Raw genomic sequence first — 19,763 nt, forward strand, 5'->3', positions numbered from 1 at the left:
TGCCATGCTTTTGCACACACCAGCTTCTCCTTTGGTCAGTAACTTCTGGACCTAAGAACAGGTGCAGGTCCGGAAACTGCGCAAGGGATCATGACTTTTATTGGGGTGGCTACTTTTAGCCTCCTGATAATCTTTGCTTTTTTTAAAATTAAGTAGAACATCATGTTCTTTTAGTTCTCTTCCTGGTTCTCTGTGTGGGGACTGCCCTAGCTGCCACTCCAGCCTGTCTTCACTCACCTTGATTTTAATGGTTAAGTGCTGCCACCTGCCTCTATCCTTTTGGACAGTTGCAATCCTCATTGTTATGTCAGGGAGCCCAGTTGTGAAGGGTATCTCCTTTCATCAGCACTGGCCTCCAGAAGACAGTCACCACTGAGTTCCCCACAATTCTTGGCTCCCTGTCACCTGTTCTTTCCTCATTGCTTTACTAAACAGAGGGTCTTCTGGGCCCTCATGTAGAACATAGCTTGTAGGTGTTCTGGTTTTGTGCAATATGTCTTCAGTTAGTGTGGCCCAGCACTTTTTTTCAAGTTTCCAAGAGCCTCAGTGTCTTAACACCTGCCAGTGTGTTAAATCCTGCATCACAAGAGTGGATAACTTACTTACCTAATTTGATGTTCATCTGCTCTTGATCCAGCACCCTGGGGATTCCATTAATGTATATTCTCTTAGCTCCTGCAGGCCTGTATTAGTTGGATTCTGCAACTCCTTTTGTGTATAGTCCCTTTCCTCCCCCAGCAGGCCCAGGACATCCTCAGATGGGCTGTGCTGGGACTTGACCCCTATTACTGGTCTGGCTGCCAGAGAGGAGGTGGGGGAGATCCTGGGCATTGACAGCATGGTCTTGCAAAGCACTTGCCTCATTTGAGGCCTCTGCAAGATCTTTAAGCAAAGGGAGGGTACTAATTTTTAACAAGGGGAAATGGATCACTTCTGCAGGCCCAGTGGGTTCTTAACAACATCTAACCAGATATTCCCATCTCAAGTCTTAGGAGTTCCACTCCTTTTCTATTAGACCCTGACCCTGTACAGAGACCTGGCGGAGATGAGCTCTGCTACTGTTAAGATTTAGTTCTGAGACCCATCCTCCTTTTTGTCAGCTCTCCAGGTACAGGAGATTAGGATTTCCTTAAACATTGCTAAGAGACCCTCTCCTCTGGCTCTCATGTTTTGTCTTGAATTGGTGATGAATCAATTGTCCTGAACACCTGTAATTATTTCTTTTCAATGAACCTATCTGCTTAGCAACAGCTACCCAATTCCATAGTATTTATAGTTATCATTTCCCTCTTAACTCTTGAGCATCGGAGGTATTCCAGCCAGTGCATCCTATTCTAGTCATAACCGAACTCAGTTCACTACTGGTGAAAGTTTTGACATTGGACTGCTACAGCATTCCAAGACCTGTCCACACTCCACTGCCACTAGAGATGGGGTCCTTCTTGCTAGCCTAATAGCAAGGGATCTAGCTCAAAAATCCCATTTTAGAGTCTACCTCCTAAGAGCACTCCGAACATTAGATTATTCCCTGGAAACAAAGATGGAGCGTTGTATGCTGGAGGTTTGTTGGGAAATGCTCTTGAGAGATATGTGTAGGGAAGTGAGGTAGACACAACAGAGCCGAGAGAGAAGCTGACCTATAATGCAGTTGCAACTAAGCCAACCCTACAGAGTACTCTGGGATGAAGAATATACCCTTGTGTCCCTGCATAAGCTAGTCTTAGGAAGGGAAGTAGCCTTGGGCAAAGTCGCCCCCTGTGGCTGAGGGCATTTCCCAGTGAAGGACGTAGCTCTGAGCCTATATTGCCAGCAGTGTGGGTGAGTGTATCGGTACTAAAGTAAGAGGATCTAGGCAGACCTACCATGGCTTATCACTCCAGCAATCCTATCTCTCTATTTCATCTCCTTCTCTCTCTGTTGTCTCATCCTCATCAGCCTACAGTTATGCTGGTAATGCCTTCCAGCAGTTAAAGAAATAACCAGTTAAAGAAAGAAATAACCCTCTGTCATAGGCTGGGCTCAGAGGAGCTTGAGGGAGCTGAGCTTCCAGGTATTGGAGTAGTGATTAAAACAAGCCGAGATGAAAGAGAGTCAAGACTTTAATCACTTAAAGCGATAGTGTAAGCAAGAGGCAAAGCTGGGGAAAACACCATCATTCTCGGCCCTGGTCTAGTTTCCTTCACGAACTTCACGGCAGTCAAGGGCCAGTCAAGGGTCAGTTGATTAGGAGTGGCTAATCCCTCTCACTGTCTCATTGCTGAAAGAGCCCAGACCAAAAGGCTTCTGGAATTTTCTGGACCTTGGGGCTGGGGAAAGGGAAAGGGAGAAGGGCTAAGAGTGCAAAAGAACTGAGTACTGAGTCAGAGAGAAGAGGGTGTCTTCAAGGTTTCTGCTCTGTTCTCCATAAGATGAGGCACCTGAGCAAGGCTTCAGAAGACCCCGGAGAAAGAGGCTTCTGTTGGAGGTGCCTGGATCAGACTGCAAACGTGTGTAAGAGCAAGGCTGACCAGCGGAGCCTGAGTCCTTACCTCCCTTCAGAGACTACAGTGCACTGGGTGTGCACCAAGTCTGGTGTGGGGAGGGCAGCTTTCCCCTGTAAGGCCTGCCAGGGAAAGCCTTTGTAATTGCCTATGGTCAAGTTTGAAAGATCACATCAATAAAGAACAAAAATGCAACCAAGTAAATTTTAAAGATCTAATTAGTTTTGGGGCACCTGTGTGACTCAGTGGATTAAGTGTCTGTCTTTGGCTCAGGTCATGATCCCAGGGTCCTGGGATCAAGTTCCGCATCGGGCTCCGTGCTCAGTAGGGAACCTCCTTCTCCTTCTCCTTCTGCCTGCCTGTCTGCCTACTTGTGATCTCTCTCTCTCTGACAAATAAATAAATAAAATCTTAAAAAAAAAGATCTAATTAGTTTTATTAATCGATTCTAGCAAGTGGAGAGAGGAGAGTTCTGTTGAGCTGCAGGAAAGGCAAGGTTTTGAAGGCAGAGAGGGGCAGAGAGGAAAAAAAGGAAATTATTAGCAAAGAATGCATTGTTTTAGGCAAGATCACCCTCCTAATTAGTCTATCAGTAAATTTCCTAGTGTTGACCAGGAATTTCCAGATTGACTGGTTAAAGGTTACATTCCTGGAGGCAGGGGTTGAAAGAGCAGTTAGGTTAGGTATTTCCCTAAATCTTGATTTGCTGACTTGGGCCCTTAACATAAGTGACTCCATTTGGGGGCCTGTGGTTTTCTTTTTAACAACACATAGGTTTTTAGTCAGGAGCTGAACTCCTCACCCTTCTTTCATGGCTCCATTTTTCTGCTCCTCCCACTAACAAAAAACTTATTTCTAATTCATTCTTTCCAGTTTCTCTCCCTTCATTGTGCCATGAACTCATTCCTATTAGACTGTGTCTCCATTATTTCATTAAAACTGCTTTTTGCACATACCAAAATTTCCATGTTTCCTTCATGTTTCTATGGTCAATTGATTTTTGACAGGTGTACCAAGACCATTCAGCGTGGAAAGAATAGTCTTTTCAACAAATGATGCTGGGACAACTGGAAAGCCACACGCAAAATAATGAAGTTGGACCCTTACCTCACATCCTTTATAAAAATTAACTCAAAATGGAGCGAATAACTAAATGTAAGAGCCCAAACTATAAAACTCTTAGAAGAAACATAGAAATCATGATCCTGTATTTGGCAATGGATCCTTAGGCATAACACCAAAAGCATAAGCAACCAGAGAAAAAAATTGGGCATCAACAAAATTAAAATCTTTTGGGCTTCAAAGGACACTATGAGAAAGTGAAAGGACAATCCATAGAATGAGAGAACATTTCGGCAAATCATATCTGATAAGGAACTTGTATCTGGAATATATAAATTACCCTTACAATTTAATAATAGAAAGATAACCCAATTAAAAAATGGGCAAGGATTTGAATAGGTATTTGTTCAAAGACAATATACAAATGGCCAATAAGCACATGGAAGATGCCGAACATCATTAGTCATTAGAGAAATGCAAATCAAAACCACAGTGAAGTACCACTTTATACCTGCTAAGATGTCTATAACAAAAACATCAGATAAGAAATGTTAGGATATGGAGAAATTGGAACTCCTCCTAGACTTCTGGTGGGAATGTAAAATTGTATGGCTGCTGGGGAAAACAATTAGGTAGTTCCTCAAAAAGTTAATCTTTGACCCAGAAATATATAGCCAAGAGAAATGGAAACATATGTTTACACACACACACAAAATTGTACACAAATGTTCATAGGAGCATATTATTACTCATAGTATCCAAATGGTGAAAACAACCCAAATGTCAATCCACTGATGAATGGATAAACAAAATTTGGTATATCCACATAATGGAATATTATTTAGTCATAAAAAGAATAAAGTACTGATATATTTTACAACAATGGATGAGCACAGGCAAGGTGATGAAAATGTCCTAAAATTTATTGTGGTGATGGTGGCAATACTCTTTGAATATACTAAAAACCATTAAATTCTATACCGTAAAGGGGTGACTTGTATGGTATGTGTTATATCTCAATAAAACTGTTACAATAAAAAAGTTGTGAATGTTTCTAAATTTAACAGTTAATTTTCTGTTCTCATCTTACTGGACCTCTCAACAACAGTTCAGAGTTCTTCATCACTTATAAAATACTATCTTTGCTTGGTGTCAGGGACAGCACTACCCTTTTACTTCATTGCCTGCTCCTTCTATTTTGATGGATCTTCCTCATCTTACCCTTTAAATAAAGGAATGCCCCAGGGCTCAGGCTTTAAACTTTTCTCGCTACTTATTATCTAGGTTATTTTATCTAGACATGTTTTTTTTAATTGAAGTTGATGCCCAATGTTTCATTAGTTTCAGGTGTACAGCATAGTGATTCAACGTTTTGCTATGTTCACCGCAAGTGTAGCTACCATATTATAACACCATTGACTATATTCCCTTTGAATTCCAGACTCACATAATTAACCATTTCCTTGACATCTCAAATTATCTATGTCCTAGGCAATTCAAACCGTACAGACAAGACTGAACTTTTGATTTTCTACTCCCATCCCCTGCCCAAACAGATCCTCCTGTGGCTTCCTTTCTTAGTAAATGGTAACTTCATTTGACTTTGAGGCATTCTTGACTTTCCTTTGTCTCTCACATCCCCTTCTAGCAATTCTATCAACCTCATCTTCAAAAAAAAAAAAATGAGAATCAGACTCATTCTTACTAGTTCCAACACTACTCATCTGGTCCAAGACACCATCATCTCTCATCTGGATTATTTCAATAATCACTTTGCTGGTCTCTGTTTTGACCCTTTCCCCCTCCCCCTTGCTTCTGTCTATTCTTTTTTTTTTTTTTTTTTAAGATTTTATTTACTCATTTGACAGAGAGAGAGAGCACAAGTAGGCAGAGCACAGGCAGAGGGAGAGGGAGAAGCAGGCTCTCTGCTGAGCAGAAAGCCCAATGTAGGGCTCCATCCCAGGATCCTGGAATCATGACCTGAGCCGAAGGCAGACGCTTAACCCACTGAGCCACTCAGGGGCCTTTGCTTCTGTCTATTCTTATAGCAACCACAGTGATCCTTTTAAAATATAATTAGACCCTGTCATCTTTCTTTTCAAAATCCCCCAATGGTTTCTCATCTCACTCAAAGAAAAATCCAAATTCTTATCATGGCTCACAAGGTGCTCCATGATCTGGCTTCTGACTAGTCCTCTTATCTTATCTCGTACTAATTTCCATCCAATCACACTGGCTTCCCTACACCTAGAAATGTCTATCAGAGAGCAAGGCACTTCAAATAGTTGTAGAATAAATGATTAGATGATTTATGGAGAAGCCAAGTTGTGGTAAGTCAAGGTGTAAATATGAGGTGAGAAGTGGAAAAACATTTTGTAGAGTTTAGCTATGAAGAAGAGGCAAGAGACTTGGCATTTGGAGGTGGAGGGGGAAGAGGGTTAGAGATAGGAGTGTTTGTTTTTAAAGGTAGAGTCTTGGTGTGTTTAAATAATGTAGGTAGTATCAGGAAAGGGGTAGACTAAATATCTAGGATATTCCAAATAAATGACCAATTATTGAGTGGTGGTTTGAAGTGGTGGTTTGGAGCATAGAAGTGTGTTAGGAGCTGGACCCCCTGAGTAAGTCTTCTACTTGAGCCAGCCGAATGGCTATAGAACAGATGGGTATGCTCAAGAGCAATCATTTTAAGCAAAACCCATGTTCTGAGAAGAGAAAATAGGCATTTGCCATGACCTCTCTCCATTTCACCATTCTTGGTCCTGCACATTGTCTTCTTTGCTCTGGCCGCTGCTACTTTGGTATTACAGAAATGAGGGTGAAAGTCAAGTGAATTCACATTTCTTTTGAGCACCTGTTACATTCCAGGGCACTGTGCTGGTGTTTGCCGTGTGTGTGTGTGTGTGTGTGTGTGTGTGCGTGTGTGTGTGTTAAATCTGTACATCAGTCTTGCAAGGTAGGTGTTTATATCTCCATTTTTAAAGGAACAAAGAGGGGCGCCTGGGTGGCTCAGTCGTTAAGCATCTGCCTTCCGTTCAGGTCATGATCTCAGGGTCCTGGGATCGAGCCCCGCATCGGACTCCCTGCTCCGCGGGAAGCCTGCTTCTCCCTCTCCCACTCCCCCTGCTGTGTTCCCTCTCTCGCTATGTCTCTCTCTGTCAAATAAATAAATAAAATCTTTAAAAAATAATAAAATAAAGGAACAAAGATATGGGAAAGCATGCTGTAAACTACTCTGTGACAGGATAAGACAGGAGAGAGGAAGGTGGGCGAAGGAGGGTGGGTGGAGGAAGCTGCAGAGTAGGTTGTACTCTGTGCACATTTTCTATCCTTTAGCCTCCTGACATCAAGTGTTTGCTGCACACTGAAAATGGGGATGAGGTAGTGTGGGCCACTGTATGTTGTTGTGACTCTCAATGAAGAAGAGCTATCACCGTGCTGTTGGGATCCATAAATTGTGTATTGCTGCTTGAAAAATGAAAGCAAAGAGATAAATCTTACGGTGCTGAAGCAGAGTATGCCCAAGAGAGTTCTAGCTTGTACTTATATTTTATCATGTGTTCCAAGGTTGTAGTTCTTCGAATGTCAAGATGTGAGTGAACTTCACCTGGCTTTCACTGTCCCACTGGGATCCTTTAGGGAAAGTTCTGTAACCTGCAGCCTTAATGGAGGCAGTGGATTCTCCCTGAAGCCCAAACTGGCGTTTTATTCATGTACTTCTAGGAACTCTGCTGGTGAACATCCTTCTGAATAATTCCAGTCTCCTATAATTGATGATACTAGAGGATTAAAAACTATTCTCTACTTAAGTGAATCAAGCCGCAGTAGATCCTAACTAGTATCTTTCAATTTTATAATTCAGTGCATAGAGTATGAGAAAGAAGTGGGTAGAAAATATATTTTATTGTACACTCAAGTATTAGTTAGGGACAGTTATTGTGACTTGAGAAAGTCAATGGTGGAGGGACAATGTGCGGGGGTGGGGACAGCAGTGACAGCAGGTAATGGATGCAGTGAAGGCTCTAACCAGCTCCAAGGAAAAGTGTTTTGTTGCATAAAGACTTTTTTTTAAATAGTTTTTTTCTTTTTTTTTTTGATTTATTTATTTATCTGAGAGAGACAGAGAGTGTGTGCGCACTCGCACAAGCGCAAGCAGGAGGAGGGGCAGAGGAAGAGGGAGAGATAGCCTCAAGCAGACTCCCCACTGAGCGCAGAGCGGGGCCCAGGGCTCCATCCCAGGACCCTGAGATCAGGACCTGAGCTGAAATCAAGAGTCGGATGCTTAACCACCTGAGCTATCCAGATGCCCCTTAAAAAAATAGTTTTATTGAAGTATGCTTTACCTACAATAAACCTCATATTTAAAGTCTATAATCTGGTAAGTCTTGATATACGTATACATCTGTAAAACCATCAACATAATCATGAAAACAAATGTATCTACCATCCTCAAAGTTCCCTCATGCCCCTTCCTCCTGCCCTCCTCCAGTTTATGTTCATAGAATTGTTCATAGTATTTCCTTATTACCTTTTTAGTGCCTGTGGAGTCTGTAATCACAATTATCATAGTGGCATTCGGAAGTTCCCATTTTTTCAAGGAAATACACATAAAAGAAGGAATTTGTGTATTGTTTATAAAAATGTTAGTATCTTAGGCATAACGAAATTAATTGCTCATATGTAATTGCTTAAGGACACCTTTCTCTCTAGATCTAAATGACTTAAGGAGACAAAGGGAAGTTAGGACCCATTCATCTGTTATGTGTCTTTTCAGACTACGGGAAAAAAAGCAAAGAGATTTTTAGTTGTCCTTTCTTTATCAAACAAGGTAACCTCTCAGCCACATCTTTTGGCAGTTAAAAATTTTGGAAGTGGACAGAATATCTTCTTTTTTCAGAATTTAAGAGAATGTTTTCTCTTTGGAATTTAAAAGGATTTACTCTTAGCCAAGGCTGAAACTCAAAAGTTAAAATCACTTCAAAGGATCAAAGCATTCATGATTATAAAAATGGTTCTACTATACTTTGTCAAAATAGAGATGTTGTGTGCTCCTTCTTCAAAAAAAGAGCACCCTTAAAATTATTTTGATATCTTATTAGAAATAATTAAAATCATTTTTATCATTTAAATAGTATACACATTTATTTTTTAAAATAAACATTTTGAGGTTAATTTATATATAATAAAATGCATTCATTTAAGGTATATTGTAATGATAAATTTTGACAAGTAAACACATACGTGTAATGACCCCTCAAATCAAGATATGAAACATTTCCATTACCCCCCAAAAGTTAATGTATCATTGGCAATCAGTACCTACCATGCCTGGACCTAAGCAAACATTGATCTGTGTTCTGACAGTATTAGATTATTTTTGCCTGTTCTAAAACTTCATACAAATGAATTATATAGTGTATATACTCTTTTGTGAATAGTTTCTTTCATTTGGCATAATATTTGGGGGATTTACTGAAATTGTTGTGTGTACCAGTAGTTCATTCCTTTTTATTGCTGACTCATATTCCATTTTGTGAATATACCACAATTTGATAATCTTTTCACTTTTTGATGAACTTTTGGGTTGTTTCCAGGTGTTGAATATTGTGAATAAAATTGATATGAACATTCATGTGAAAGTGTTTGTATGGATGTGTATCTTACTTCTCTTGGTTAAATACCTACAAGTGAGATTGCTGGGCCACATGGTAAACATATGTTTAACTTTATAGGAGATATCAACCTGTTTCCAAAACAAATGTATTATTTACATGCCACCAGCAATATATAAGGATTGAACTGTTACACATAAGTTAGTGATAGTTGATACTGGTAGTCTTTTTAAAATTTTAGCTATTCTAGTGAGTGGGTAGTGAATCTTCTTATGGTTTTGATTTCCATTTCCCTGATGACTGGACATTGAGCATCCTTTCATGTGCTTATGAGTCATTTCTAGATTTTCTATTGAGAAATGCTTCTTCAAATCTTTTGCCCATTTTTTATTTGGGTTGTTTTGAGTTATAAAAGTTTCTCTATATATTCTCGTAATGAGTCATCTGTCAGATATATGTATTATGAATATTTGCTGTAATCTGTGGCTTGCCTTTTTATTTCTTTAATGCTATCTTTTGATGGAAAGAAGTTTTAAATTCTGGTGAAGTCAATTTATTATTTTTTATGGTTTGTGCTTTTGTGTCCTAAGAAGTCTTCGCTTATCTAAAGATTGCAAAGATTTTGTCCAAAGTTTTCTCCTAGAACTTTCATAGCTTTAGCTCTTACATTTAGGTATATAAGTCTTTCTGAATTAAATTTTGTGTGTGGAGTGAGGAAAAGTTCAAGGGTTTTGTTTTGTTTTCAAAGGATATCCAGCTGTGTCAGCAACCATTTGTTGGAAAGAATATCCTTTTCCCATTCAATCACCTTGCAAACTTTGTAGAAAATCAACTGACAAAATCAAATATCCACCAATGCATAAATATATTTCTGGATTCTTCCTCACTTTCTTTTTTTTTTTTTTAAGATTTTATTTATTTATTTACTTGACAGAGAGACACAGTGAGAGTGGGAACACAAGCAGGGGGAGTGGGAGAGGGAGAAGCAGGCTTCCCACTGAGCAGGGAGCCCAATGCGGGGCTCAATCCCAGGACCCTGGGATCATGACCTGAGCCGAAGGCAGACGCTCAATGACTGAACCACCCAGGCTCCCCTCTTCCTCACTTTCTTGATTATTGTAGCTTTATAGTCAGTCTTAAAATCAGACAGTGTAAGATCTCCAACTTTGTCCTTCTTCTAAACTATTTTAACTATTTTAGGTCCTTTAGATTTCCATATAAATTTTATTTTTTTTTGAAGATTTTATTTATTTATTTGACAGAGAGAGACACAGCGAGAGAGGGAACACAAGCAGGGGGAGTGGGAGAGGGAGAAGCAGGCTCCCCCCTGAGCAAGGAGCCCAGCACGGGCTCGATCAAAGGATCCCAGGATCATGATCTGAGCTGAAGGCAGACACTTAACCAACTGAGCCACCCAGGTGCTCCTCCATATAAATTTTAGACTCAGTTTTTAGGGCGCCTGGGTGGCTCACTTGGTTGGGCGACTGCCTTCGGCTCAGGTCATTATCCCGGAGTCCTGGGATCGAGTCCCGCATGGAGCTTCCTGCTCAGTGGGGAGTCTGCTTCTCCCTCTAACCCTACCGCCTCTTTTTTTTTTTTTTTAAGATTTTATTTATTTATCATGAGAGACAGAGAGAGAGAGAGAGAGAGGCAGAGGGAGAAGCAGGCTCCCAAGGAGCAGGGAGCCCGATTCAGGACGGGATCCCAGGACCCCGGGATCATGACCTGAGCCAAAGGCAGACGCCCAACCATCTGAGCCACCCAGGCGCCCAATCCTACCCCCTCTTGTGCTCTCTCTCTCTCACTCTCTCTCTCAAATAAATAAAATTTAAAAAAAAATTTAGAATCAGCTTTTCAATTTCAAAAAACCTTCTGGAACTATGATAGAGATTGCATGGAATCTATAGATTGAGGTTCTGTTTTCCAATCCATGAACATAGATATCTCTTCACTACTGAGGTCTTTTAAAATTTTGCTCAGAAATGTCTGAGTTTTCACTTCATTTCACAGATCTTGCACATGTTATTAAATTTTCCCTATTTCATTTTACATATTATTATAAATGATGTTAATATTTATTTGCAAATTATTTGTTGCTTGTATGTAAAAATATAATAGGTTTTTCTATACTGACCTTGTATCATGTGGTCTTACTTATATCACTTATTAGTGCTACAAGCCCTTTTGTACATTCCTTAGGATTCTTTCTTTCTTTCTTTCTTTCTTTCTTTCTTTCTTTCTTTCTTTCTTTCTTTCTTTCTTTTCTTTCTTCCTTTCTTTCTCTCTTTCTTTCTCTCTTTCTTTCTTTCTTTCTTTCTTTCTTTCTTTCTTTCTTTCTTTCTTTCTTTCTTTCTTTCTTTCAACTTTTGAGTCTTTCTTCTTCTTACTTTTTGCACAAGATAGGCCTTCTAGAAAAATGGAGAAGTGGTGAAGGTAAATGTCCCACCTTATTGTCAGTCTTAGGGTGAAAGCATTTGGTAGCTTCACCATTAGGTAGGTTTTATTTTAGAGTTTTTTTGGTTTTAGTTGTTGCTGGTTTTTTGTTTGTTTGTTTGGTAGATGTCTTTTATCAGGTCAAAAAAGTTTCTTTGAATTACTTGTTGATTAAGAAAGTGGCTTTGTGGGGCGCCTGGGTGGCTCAGTCGGTTAAGTGTCTGCCTTCGGCTCAGGTCATGATCCCAGGGTCCTGGGATCGAGCCCCATGTCAGACTCCTGGCTCAGCAGGGAGCCTGCTTCTCCCTCTCCCTCTGCCTCTCCCCCTGCCCCTACTCTCTGCTCTCTCTCTCTGTATCTCTGTGTCTCAGATGAATTAAAAAAAAAAAAAAAAGAAAATGGCTTTGTTTGTTTTTTTATACCATAAAAGGATGCTATATTTTGTTTTGCTTTTCATGTATTGAGAAAATAAAATACAATTTTATTTTTATTTATTTTTCTCTTTTATTATGCTAATGTGGTGAATTTCATTGACTTTTTAATAGATTTTTTTCTTTTGCATAATGTCCCTATTGATATATAAATCACAAACCGTGTAATTTTTCCATTTAAAGTGAATGATTCAGTGGTTTTCAGTATGTTCTCAGAGTTGTACACACATCACCACAATCAGTTTTAGAACATTTCAACACTTCAAAAGGAAACTCCCATCCATAATCAGTCACTTTACATTTACCCTCAACTCTTCCAGCCTTAGACACACAATAATCTATTTTCTATCATATAGATTTGACAGTTCTGGACATTTCATATAAATGGAATCATGCAAAGTGTGGTCTTTTGAAGCTAGCTTCTTTTACTTAGACTAATGTTTTTAAGATTTCTCCAAGGTCTAGCATGTATTAGTGTAGCATTTCTTTCTTTGTATTGCCAAGTAATATTCCATTATACGGTTAGACTACCTTTTACTTAATCATTTAGCAGTTGCTGGTGTTGTTGCCACTTTTTTCTCTTATGAATAATACTACTATATCGTTTGTGTACAGCTTATTGTAGATGTAGGTTTTCATTTCTCTTAAGTATATATTAGCAGTAAATTGCAGGGTCATGCGATAACTCTATGTTTGATCTTGAGGAACTACTAGATTGCTTCTCAAAAAGGCTGTACCATTTTACATTCCCACTGGTAGTGTGGGAGGCTTCCAATTTCTCTACATTTGCACCATATTTGTTATTATCTGTAGGGTTATAGTCATCCTATTGGGTGTGAGGTGGTATCTCATTGTGGTTTTGGTTTGCATTTTCCTAATAGCTGATGCACATTTGTACATCTTTGGAGAAATTCAATTTTTTGCTCCTCCCCCCTTTTTTTTACTTAGGTTGTCTTTATATTACTCAGTTACAAGAGTTCTTTATATACTCTATATACAAGTCCCTTATCAGATATATGATTTGCAAAATTTTTCCATTTTGTGAATTGTCTTTTCATTTTCTTGATGGTATCCTTTGAAACACAAGAGTTTTCATTTATTTTTAAATTTTTTTGAAGCACAAGAGTTTTTAATTTTTATAATGCTCAATTTGTTTTTTCTTTTGTTGTCCATGCTTTCAATGTCATATCTTTCAGAACCTTTTGCCTAACTTAAGATTATGAAGACTTACTCTATATTTTCCTTTAAGAGTTTTATAGTTATAGCTCTTACACTTATGTCTTTGATTCATTTGGGGTTAGTCTTTGTACATGGTATGAGGTAGAGGATTCAATTTATTCTTTTGCGTGTGAATATTGGTTGTCCCAGCGCCATTTGTTAAAAAGACTATACTTTCATTGAATAGTCTTGGCACTGTAGTAAAACACCAATTCATTGTAAATGTGAAGGTATATTTATGGACTTTCAATGTGGGTCATCATGTCAGTACCACATGGTCTTGACTACTTAGCTTTCTAATAAGTTTTGAAATTGGGAAGCGTGAGCTCTTTAAATTTGTTGTTTTTCAAGATTGTTTTGCTATCCTGGGTCCCTTAAATTTCCATATGAATTTTAGGATCATCTTGTCAATTTCTGCAAAGAAATCAGCTGGAATTCTGGTAAATACATTGAACCTATAGTTCAATTTGTGAGTATTGCCATCTTAACAATATTAAGTCTTCCAGTCCATGTACATGGGTTGTTTTTCCATTTGTTTAGATCATCTTTAATTTTTCAACAATGCTTTATTGTTTTTAAGGTATAAGTTTTGCATTTGTTTTATTAAAATTTATTTCTCAGTACTTTATTTCTTTGCATGCTATTGTAAATGGAATTGTTTTCTTAGTTTCATTTTCAGGTTGATCATTGGAAACATATATACATACAGTTGAGTTTTGTATATTGATCTATCCTGCCATCTTGCTGAACTCATTTACTAGTTTTAATCTTTTTCTAGTAAGTTCTTTAGAATTTCTACATATAAATCATTTCATCTGCTAACCAGATTATTTTACTTCTTTTTTCCCAATCTGGATGCCTTTTATATCTTTATCTTGACTAATTGCCCTGACTAGAACCTCCAGTACAATATTGAATAGCAGTGGTAGGAGGAGACATCTTTGTCCTGGTCTTAGGGTGAAAGTCATTAATCTTTTACCATTAAGTATGATGCTAGCTGTGCATTTTTTGGAGATGCCATTTATCAGATTAAGGATGTTCCCTTCTATTTCTTGTTGAGTGTTTTGGGTTTTTTTAATCATGAAAGGTTGTTAAATTTTGTCAGATGCTTTTTCTGCATCTATTGAGATGACCATATGGTTTTTGTTCTTTATTGTATTGATATGATGTATTAGATTAAGTGATTTTCAGAAGTTAAGCCACCTTTGCATTTCTGGGATAAATTCCACTTGATGATGGTGCATAATTCTTTTAAAATGTTGCTAGTTTCAGCTAGTGTTTTGTTGAAGAATTTTGCATCTGTTTTCAGAAAAGATACTGGTCTTCAGTTTTCCTTTCTAGTGAGGTCTTTTTCTGGTTTTGGTATCAGTGTAATATTGGCATGATAGAATGATTTGGAAAGTGTTTTATCCTCTCATTTTTTTTGGAAGAATCGGTTTTTTTTTTTTTTTTTAGATTTTATTTAAATTCAAACTAGTTAACATACAGTGTATCAGTTTTAGAGGTAGAATTTAGTGATTCATTTTTGCATTTTGCATATAACACCCAATGCTCATGACAACAAGTGCCCTCCTTAATGCTCATCACCATTTACCCCAGTCCCCTACCCTCCAGCAACCCTCAGTTTGTTCCCTATAGTTAAGTTATGGTTTACCTCCCTCTCTGTTTTCCTCTTATTTTATTTTTTTCTTCCCTTTCCCTATGTTCATCAGTTTTGTTTCTTCAATTCCACATATGAGTGAAATCATATGGTATTTATCTTTCTCTGACTTATTTCCCTTAGCATAATACACTCTAGTTCTATTCATGTTGTTGCAAATGGCAAGATTTCTTTTTTTTGATGGCTAAGTAATATTCCATTGTATATATATGAAATAATTCTCACTTAAATGTTTAGTAGAATTCATCAGTGAAGATATCTGGGTCTGGAATTTTTATTTTGGTAGTTTTCTAGTTATGTTCAATCTCTTTACTTATTACAAGTCTATTCAAGTTTTTCTTGATTCAATTTCAGTAGTCAATTTCAGTATCTCTTTAAGGCATTTGTCTATTTCTTCTCCATTATTTAATTTATTGGCATACAGTTATTCATAGTATTCCTTATAATCTTTTTAAATTTCTGTCAGTAGGGATGCCTGAGTGGCTCATTCAGTTAAGTGTCTGCCTTTGGCTCAGGTCATGATCCCGGGGTCCTGGGATCGAGTCCCGCATTGGGCTCCCTGCTCAGTGGGGAGCCTGCTTCTCCCTCTGCCTGCTGCCTCCCCTGCTTGTGCTTTCTCTCTCTATCTCTCTCTCTGTGTGACAAATAAATAAAATCTTTTAAAAAAATAAAAAATAAAATAAAATTTCTGCCAGTAGTATTACCCCTCCTTTCATTTTTTATTATATTAATCTGAGTCTTTTTTCTTCTTCTTTTTGCTTTTTGTGTGGTCAGACTAGCTAAACATTTGTCAGTTTTGTTTTCTTTTCAAAGAACCAAATTGGTCTTTTAAATTTTTCTGTGTTTTCTATTTTCTATTTTGTTTATCTATGCTCTAACCTCTGTTATTTCCTTCCTTTTGTTTGCTTTAGGTTCAGTTTGCTTTTTTCCCCACTGTCCTCAGGTGGAAGTTTAGGTTATCAACTTAAGATATTTTTTCTTTTTAAATTTAGTGTTTTATAAGTTTCCCTCTAAATACCATTTTAGCTGCATTACTTAAGTTTTTGTAAATTGTGTCTTCATTTTGATTCATCTCAAAGTATTTTCTGATCTTCTTTGTGATTTCTATTTTGATCCATTAGTTGTTTAGGAATATATTGTTTAATTTCCACATATTTGTGAGTCCCCAATTTCTTTTTGTTATTGATTTCCCTTTTTTACTCCATTATGTTTGTAGAACATACTTTATATAATTTAAATTTTAAAAATTATTGATACTTGTTTTATATTCTAGCAATGATCTATCTTGGTGAATGTACACTTGAGAAGAATATGTAATCTGCCATTGTTTGGTGGTGGTCTATAAAGGTCTTTTAAGTATAGTTGGTTTATGAATGTTGAAATCTGTTTCCTTGTTTATCTTCTTTCTAGTTGTTCTATTATTAGAAGTGGAGTATTAAAGTCTCTATTATTGTCAAATTGTCTGCTTTTCCCTTCAATTTTGTCAGTTTTTGCATTTTGATGGCTCTGTTGTTAGGTGCATATATGTTTATAATTGTTGTATATTCCTGATAGATTGAGCCTTTTATCATTATAAAATGTTCCTTTTTATCTCTAATAACATTCTTTGCTTTTTTAAGTGATGGATTAATATTGCCACTCCAGCTTTTTTTATGATTGCTGTTTGCAAAATATATCTGTCCTCCATCCTTTTACTTTCAATCTATTTGTATCTTTGAATAAAAAATGTATCTCTGGGGGCACCTGGTGGCTCAGTTGGTTAAGTGTCCGACTCTTGATTTCTGCTCAGATCATGATCTCAGGGTTGTGAGATAGAGCCCCACATTGGAGTCTGCACTGGGTGTGGAGCCTGCTTAAGGTTCTCTCTCTCTCTCTCTCTTCCTCTGTCCCCCCAGATGCTCTCTCTCTCTCAAAACAAAATAAAATATTATAAACTGTATCTCTGGTAGACAATATATAATTGAATTTTTTTCCCAGTCTGACAGTTTTGGCTATGTGATTGATTAGTACACTAATTTATTATGGATATAATTGAACTTACATATACTAATTTACATTTTGTTTTCTATATGTCTCATCTTTTTTGTTCCTCTGTTCTTCCTTTACTACTTTCTTTGTTTTAAATAAATATTTTCTAGTGGAACACTTACCTTTAATGATATTTTTCATTGTTTTTTGTTATTTTCTTAGTGGTTACTCTAGGGTTTATCAAATACATCTTAACTTATTAGAACCTACTTCAGACTTATACGACTTAATTCCAGTAAGATATAGATGTGACTATAGCTCTGTTCCCTTTTCCTTTTTTGGTGCTTTTATTATTATATGTATTGTATCTATAGATGTTACATATCCAACAATACAATGCATAATTATTCCTTTATGTACTTTTAGGTCTATAAAAGGAGCTGAGAAAAGATAAAAAGAGCAAGTATATATTTATAGCATTTGGTATATTAACCTTAATATTTACCATTTCTAGTTCTCTTCACTTGCTCCTGTGGATATGAGTTGCCATCTGGTATCATTTCCTTACTGCAATAGCTTTTCTCCCACCTATCTTCTTTGTGCTGTTATTGGAAAATATATTTCTATATGTTATGGGTCCAACAATACATTAATACATATTATTCATACAATTGCTATTTAATCAGTTAAGAGAAGAAAAGCATAGAAATATATATTTATACTGTCTTTTATAATTACATAATTACCTTTTCCAGTACTCTTTGTCTTTTCATGTGGATATGAAGTACTGTTTTGAGTCATTTGCTTTTAGCCTGAAGAAGTTTCCTTAATAACTTAGTATTTATTGTAAAGCAGCTCTGCAAGCAGTTTTTCATTTACCTGGACATTACAATGAAATTTTTATTTCATTTTCATTTTGAAAGATGTTTTTTCTGGATAGAAGATTTTTGGTTGAATTTGGTTTTCTTTCTACACTTGTATTGTGTCACTCCACTGACTTCTGGTCTCCATTATTTCTGAAGAGTAATAATTTGTTAATCTTATTGGGGTACCTTTGTAAGTGACAAGTCATTTTACTCTTCCTGCTTTAGAAATTTTCTCCTTGTCTTTGGCTTTCAGGACTTTTACAATGATGTTTCCAGATGTGACTCTCTGCATTTATTTGAGTTTTTTGAGCTTCTTAGGTGTGTAGATTTTTAAAAATCAAATTTGGGATGTTTTCCAGTCATTATTTTGTCTAATTTTTTCCCTGCTCCTTTCCCCTCTCCTTCTGGTACTCCCATTACTAATGGTATCCCACAAAAAAGGGGAACACTCTTGCACTGTTGGTGGGATTGCAAACTGGTGCAGCCACTTTCAAAACCGTATGGAGGTTCCTCAAAAAGTTAAAAATAGAATTACCCTATGATCTAACAGTCACACTATTAAGTATTTACCCAAAGAATACAAAAATATGAATTCAAAGGGACACATGCACTTCTCTGTTTATAGCAGCATTATTTACAATAGCCAAATTATGGAAACAGCCCAAGTGTCCATAGACTGATGAATGAATAAAGAAGATGTGGTATATATCTATATACACAATGGAATATTAATCAGCCATAAAAAAGCATGAAATCTTGCCATTTGCAATGACACGGATGGAGCTAGAGAGTATTATGCTAAGTGAAATAAGTCAGCCAGAGGAAGACAAATACCATATCATTTCACTCATATGTGTAATTTAAGAAACAAAACAAACGAGCAAAGGGAAAAAAGAGAAAGAGAGAGGCAAATTGAGAAAAGGACTCTTAACTATAGTGGACAAACTGATGGTTCCCAGAAGGGAAGTGGGTTGGGGGATGAGGGAAATAGGTGCTGGAGATTAAGGAGTGCACTTGTGATGAGCACCAGGTGATCTATGGAAGTGTTGAATCACTATATTGTACACCTGGAACTAATATTACACTATATGTTAGCTAACTGGAATTTGAATAAAAACTTTTTAAAAAGAGAAAAAAGTGGTATCTCACATTTCTCTGTTCATTATTCTTCATTTTGTTTTCTTTTGTTCCTTGAACTTCATAATATATCTTCCTATCTTCAAGTTCATTAATTCTTTCTTCTGCCATTTCAAATCTACTATTGAGTTTCTCAAGTGAATTGTTCATTTGTATTACTGTATTTTTAACTCTAAAATTTCCATTTGTTTTAAAAAATAATTTCCATATCTTTATAAATATTTTCTATTTGGTGTGACATTGTAATCATAGCTTCTTTGTTAAGCTGTCTGCTTCATTTGGTATTACACACAAATGTTAGGCTTCACTAACTGCTAGTCAATTGCTCTATTGTTCTACACAATGTCCAGGGGAGGTAAAAGGCCATGGCTCAAGTGCCACAGATTCTTCTGTTCTTACAAAGATTTAATAAATGTTTCTTCATTTGATATATTCCATTAGGAAAATTATAATTTTTACAGTTATGGTTGTTTCACTGGGGAACAGGTACATGGAGCTCCTCATGTCACCATTCCAGAAGCATTTTTTGCTTTTTTTTTTTTTTTTTGAGAGAGAGAGAGAAAGAGCGAGCATGAGCTGGGGGGAGGGAGAGAAAGAGAGAGAAACTCAGGCAGGCTGCATGCTCAGCACAGAGCCAGATGTAGGGCTCGATCCCAGGACCCTGAGATCATGACCTGAGCCGAAGGCAGACGCTTAACCAACTGAGCCACCCAGGTACCCCCAGAATCTCTTTTCTTTTTATCCCTGAATAATATTCCATTGTATTTATATACCAAATTTGTAGCACATTTTGTTTATCCATTCATTTGTTGATGGACCTTTAGGTTGCTTCCATCTTTTGGCTCTTGTGAACAATGCTGAATAACAAGTGTGTACAAATATGTGTTTTAGTCTCTGCT

At 37.1% G+C, this 19,763-nt stretch overlaps 1 long non-coding RNA gene across 3 annotated transcripts in view; it reads right to left on the reverse strand.

The window, feature by feature from the left end:
- LOC118530551 (uncharacterized) overlaps positions 1-19,763 on the reverse strand; it is a 115,156-nt gene that overhangs the window by 56,673 nt on the left and 38,720 nt on the right. For all 3 annotated transcript variants that reach the window (XR_013449049.1, XR_013449047.1, XR_004914699.2), the window contains one exon: positions 17,367-17,463. This is a non-coding gene — a long non-coding RNA (uncharacterized LOC118530551). The remainder of the gene's footprint in view (positions 1-17,366; positions 17,464-19,763) is intronic.

The sequence above is a fragment of the Halichoerus grypus genome, chromosome 6, assembly GCF_964656455.1.
Source record: "Halichoerus grypus chromosome 6, mHalGry1.hap1.1, whole genome shotgun sequence".
Lineage (NCBI taxonomy): Eukaryota > Metazoa > Chordata > Mammalia > Carnivora > Phocidae > Halichoerus > Halichoerus grypus.